General features: G+C 36.6%; 1 long non-coding RNA gene across 2 annotated transcripts; it reads left to right on the top strand.

The window, feature by feature from the left end:
- Positions 1-1915: 1915 nt before the first annotated feature.
- Positions 1916-5214, top strand: LOC125271462. Of its 2 annotated transcripts, XR_007185629.1 has the most exons (4): positions 1916-2113; positions 3137-3226; positions 3346-3398; positions 4729-5214. It is a non-coding gene; the product is annotated as an uncharacterized LOC125271462 (long non-coding RNA). The 2 variants fall into 2 exon arrangements; XR_007185628.1 differs by having other exon boundaries at positions 3137-3398.
- Positions 5215-5656: the final 442 nt, after the last annotated feature.

Here is a 5656-nt window from a genome sequence, read left to right as displayed (position 1 = left end):
GAAATGGCTGTATTGGCCTTTGGATGGTTAAACCGAATGATCATTTGACACTTCAAAATCTTTAAAATACCTTTATATGTAGCAAAATATAATTAAAACCTTTTGGATTCAATAAAAGTGATCTAGTTGTACTACCTTACATACTTTGGATGTCATATCTTTGTTTTTTATTATTAAGGCCACAAAAAATTACCTGTCACGTCATTGACCCAGGAATGTTTTTTCCTCGTGGAAGTTTTGCGTTTGGTGAGCTAATAAAATATTAAAACGCAGTCAAATCAATATTTTGTGTATAGTTAACCCTTAAATGCATACCTCAGGTCTTTAGTGACCCGGGACATCCTTCACTACCCTCCTCCTCGTTCATTTTTTAAAGTTAGACATCAACCTTCTTGGTATTCCTCAATCAATTCATTATAAAGAATATAACAAGAAAAAAAATCACAAAATTATTAAAGAATGCCTATTTTTGTATTCATTTTTTGTAAAAATTGTATAGGGTCGCTAACGACCCGAGGTGTGTATGAGTGTACATATATTTTTTCTACACAACAATAATTAAATCTTAGATGACGAAATAAGTGGAATTCACCTTTATTCCACAAGGTGGCAATGTCTGATACACAATGCTGAAGTGACGACTCATTCAGACAGAAAACGAAAGAATAAGAAAAACATGAAATGGCTCAGCGATTTACTGCAGAGCAAGTACTGAACGCAATCAAATATGACTGTAACTGTTACTGGATAGATGAAGCTTGTGAAGCTGTTGGCGATCAAAATATTGATTTTAAATGTTGAAAATTATAGTTTTGAGAATACATTTGAGATCACGAATGGGCTCCTATTCGTGACCTCAAACATAAAACTAGCCCAGTATTTGCTGAATTTACTGGGAAATGAGCTCTGATGAGGACAGTGGTGATGGCATAAAACATCTGCTCAAACGGAGCCCTTTCAAGCTCCAAAAGGTAACAAAATACTATTTATTTTATTCTTCTGTAATTACTTTAATATCAGAGGAGTTTTATATTATCACGACAGGTAGAGATCCATCAGTGTTAGATATAGATCCGGGTCGATAAAGACCCGAATATGTAAGAATGGTTGGCGAAACAGTCATGCATTTAAGGCAGGGGCGCCGTTGGCACGGGAGACAGGGGGGTCAGGACCCCCGCAGTTTTGAAAAGATAGAAGTCGACCCCGCACTTTTGATAAGGGCTACTTCAATTAGTCACACTATATCATCTTTTAGCTTAGGATATTAGGTTAGCGATCCGTTCATAAATAATCAGCTGTTTTGTCGCGGATGTGAACAGGAAATGCGCTCTCGAACGGAGAAACACGAGATCTCCAAACCATCGATCAAAGCATGCTAACGTTTTAGGACAGGTCGATGGTATATAAATCATGCCCGAACATTAGCGTCTGTCAATCGAGCCAAACCGTCCATTCAGAAACAGAGAAATTTGACACTTTAAGGTAAGGAGGCTGATCTCTCAGGTTGATGCGCGAGCTGGCTTGACTGAAGTTTTCGTGAGGATTTATAGTTTATGGACTGTTTTGATTTCGGTAATTACATCTTGAAAGGCAAAAGCATTGATAGCATCTATAAAAGAGATATCTGAAATAGGATATCTGAAAACGAAAGTGATATTGCCTCATCCAGTGGAGGACGCACGAGAGGAGATCTGTGCGTTTAACTGGTATACTGTAATACTTAATTTATAATGCTTATCAGTGGCGTGCACTTTGATCGTGAAAGTGAAAGTGCCTTTTGCGGTCCCATCGCGGTGCTCCCGTGTTCCCGATGTGAACGTGAGCTCCAGTCCATTTTTAGAGCGGTTAAGGCCCGGGTATACTTCATTTCCCGCGTTCCGTTCAGTCTCGCGCGAGCCTTTCAGAGAAACTCCTTTGCCCATGAGTGCGGAAAGACCATGGGAAAGACCCCCCCCCGTAAAGCAGTTTGGTCCCCCACACTTTGAAAATGTCTCCTGCGCCCCTGAAAGGGTTAAATATGATTTCATCCTATATTGTGGACTCGATCTCTCGTTTCATACAAATGCAGCTGCTGCCATTTTGTGACTATTGTTTTGTTTACTGTAACAAACAGGTATGATTTTAAATCAGTTTCATCTCAGATCAATATCTCTTATTCCCATAATTATTTTTGTGGCGAAATGCCATTTAATATGTGGTATGACTGTACCGTATCTCTTAAATGTCCGTCTAGTTTGAACTTGCCGTTTGCTAGCAATTGCTCTCTCCACGGAAGCTTTACATTTAAAGAGCTAATAAAATATTTTGACTTTAGTAAATAATCAGACATGAAATATTGATCTAAGTGGCAAGAAGCCGTGTAATAAGCGGGATAATGTACATCCAGCCGGTTGTTATCGCAGAATAAACCCCTTCAGGCTGATGCAAGATCACCTGATCACCCTGTCGGGGTTTATTCTGCGATAACAACCGGCTGGATGAACATTATCCCTTACTTAAAACTCTTTAGTTTCAAGCTTTATTCTATGTCATATTAGAAAATAGGCTGCATCTAGAAAGATTGTGTAATCACTTATTTCAAACACTTTACTTTTACTTTAATTTCAGAGGCCAATAGTTCAAATTCTGTCATCATTTACTCACTCTCAAGTCACTCAATGGGGGAAAAATAAATACAACATTGGACCCTACTGACTTTTATTGTATGGACACTGGGGGAAAAAAACCCACTGAGACATGTATAAAATATCTTCTTTTGTGTTCCACAGAATAAAGAAATGCATTTAGGTTTGGGATGACATGAGTAAATGATGAAAGAATTTTCATTTTTAGGTGAACTATCCCTTTAGGAACGTTCTACTTTGATTTATATCAAAGTAGACATGTTGATAGTTGTAGCTGCATGGAAAGATATTTTCAGAACTAATGCCAGGCACAATAAAAAAAATAAATAAATAAAAAATCCAAATATCCCATATTTCAAGAATCAGTGACTGGTATGTCTATACACAATGACCACGCAACGGCAAAGCACATTGGTTTAAGCATTGCCAGTGTAGATGTTCTCATTGAGATATAAATAAAATGCTAGCTCTAGGCAGAGATTAAATCTGTTGTTTGGTGACATGCTTGGTAGATACATCAGCCTTCAGGACCCGGAACAAACCTTTCTCAAGCGTATATCATTTCCTCAAGAATCCGTGTGCATGGGACCCTGAAAATGAAGGTATTACTTCCTTCCCAGTAAGTGTGTTATGTGCTTTGGTGCAAGAAAAGTAACCCAGAATCATTCTGAAAGTTTGAGCTCTCTTCAGTCGAGACATCTTCATTTCTCTCCAACACAAGCTTTCAGAATCTGAAAGGATCTCATCAGAAACTGGACTACATATTGAGTAGAGGTAAATTGCCTTACTAAATGTCTGGAAAATGTACCCTCTTCTGGTCATCTCAATTGATAAAATATTATTAGTGTAATCTGGCAGCTATTACAATGCTAGAATGGAATATTACTTTTTTTATTTTATTATCGACTGAACACACATTTCACATTCATATTCTTCACAATAGGTGCAAATTGTTTACAAAAATGTTGAAAATGACAGAAAAGTTATTGTTACCCTTAGTCATATTTTTGTTTATTATTCTTTGACGTTGTAATCACAATATATGTTTTAGAGCCAGAGGTTAAACATAATAGATGCCCATCTTCAAATACATCACACATCAATATACATTATGGATTCCCTGCACAATATAATCAAATAAAGTTTTGCTCAAATTAAAGACATTTTTCAAAAACATACCATTAGTAAATCAAGTCTGTAAGTGCAGCACAACACGAGCATTGCTCCAGGCCTTCACAATCTTATAATATTTTTCACAGACTGCAGATAGCATAAACAGAAGAGTATGTACTAACACAGTGTATACAGTGTATGGCAATATAAATGTTGTTTGGTCTGCCAAGTAAATCACATTAAGATTCAGAGGTCATATTAGAAAAAGAACTCAACACACACATAGCCTTTCCTCCTGACTTTGCATATTTAGATTGTGCCTTCAAACTCAAACAGTTTCTGTCATTGGAAAAAAATAGCCACATCTGACAAAAGGGCATTAATGCCTATTCACAACAAGTACACAATGAAAAGGCGAAATAAATTGCAGGTGAAAGGTCTATTTACACTAAGAGCCAAAGCGCTTTGGTCCTCCATGTGCTTAAATGCGACATACAACTCACCACAATATATGGGGATATTATTAGAATTATACTGAAAGCCCATTTACTTGCTAAAAATATAAACTACCAATCAGAGATCAGAAGGCATGTAGTAGATTGTATAACAACAGGTTTTTCAGCCAACTTTTTATCATGTTGATTATTCAGAAATTTGTATATCAAATATCAGTGTTGCCAGATTGGGCGGTTTTGAATTTGATTGTGCGGGTCAAAAAAAAAAGATTGGGAGGGTGGACAAAATTTAGGTGGTTTTGGGATTGGTTTAGCAGTTTTTGTATTAACTTCTGATTGCGATCTAATATGGATTTTGGTCATATAATGTTGCTAAAATATGTTATATTTAGCATTTTTTTATGGAGCTAATCATTCCTCTGTAATCATTACTGTAAACATTCTTTATTCATATGATAATACCCCAAATTGCAACACAAATCATATACTCATAATCATGTGTTTGTTCTCTTCATTTTTGGCATTGCTTTTCACAGAGCTGCGAAGGAGGAAGTTAACACAGGACGTGGTCATGCAGAAGGCAGGAATTATGCCACGTAAGATGATTGACAGCTCTAGATCGAATTTGCACAGCTGTGATCATAACTTGCGCAAAACCCGGAACAGGAGAGACAGACAGCGCTGTGTACACTGTTTTAGCTCATCAGTTCACATAATTCAGAGGGAAATGAATAGAAATGGTATTCTGTATGACAAAATATTGTGCAAACATGTGAGAATAAATTAATATTTCTCCAAATATGCACACTTTTGGACTATACAGACGCTAAGTCTACAGTCTAGTGCATAAATGTGAAAACAAATAAACCAGAACAGATGTGACTAAATGTCTATGTGTGTTTTTCTTCTATTCAAAATATAGTGAGTTACCAATTTATTATTTTGCACTCCTGGCATAAATTACTGTATTTGAGCAATTGAGTTTTATCATAAACAGTGGTCAGTTATCAAAGCTGGAGCGATCTAATGATACACAGTTTGTCCATATGACGTCAAAGGGTTGGTTGACTCAAAAATGAAAATTCTGTCATTAATTACTCACCCTCATGTCGTTCCAAACCCATAAGACTTTTGTTCATATTTGGAACACAAATGAAGATCTTTCAGATGGAATCTGAGAGCTTTCTATCCTCCCATAGATAGCCTATGCAATTGAAACTTGATTCTTCAAAAAGTTCATAAAGAGATCGAAAAAACGAATCCATATTAATTGAGTGGTTTAGTCCAAATTTTCTGAAGAGACTTGATTGCTTTTTATGATGAACAGATTTAATTTAGGCTTTTACTCACATATAAACACTGATCAGCGAACATAAGCAGAAGCTCAACCGAACCTGAATGACGAGCGAGAACGAACTTCTTCTGGAAGCTCAAATGTGTGGAGTAACCTATGAGGATCATTCT

The sequence above is a fragment of the Megalobrama amblycephala genome, linkage group LG7, assembly GCF_018812025.1.
Source record: "Megalobrama amblycephala isolate DHTTF-2021 linkage group LG7, ASM1881202v1, whole genome shotgun sequence".
NCBI classification, from domain to species: Eukaryota; Metazoa; Chordata; class Actinopteri; order Cypriniformes; family Xenocyprididae; genus Megalobrama; species Megalobrama amblycephala.
The sequence above is the reverse complement of the archived record's forward strand: the minus strand, read 5'-3'. Positions and strand labels throughout refer to the sequence as shown.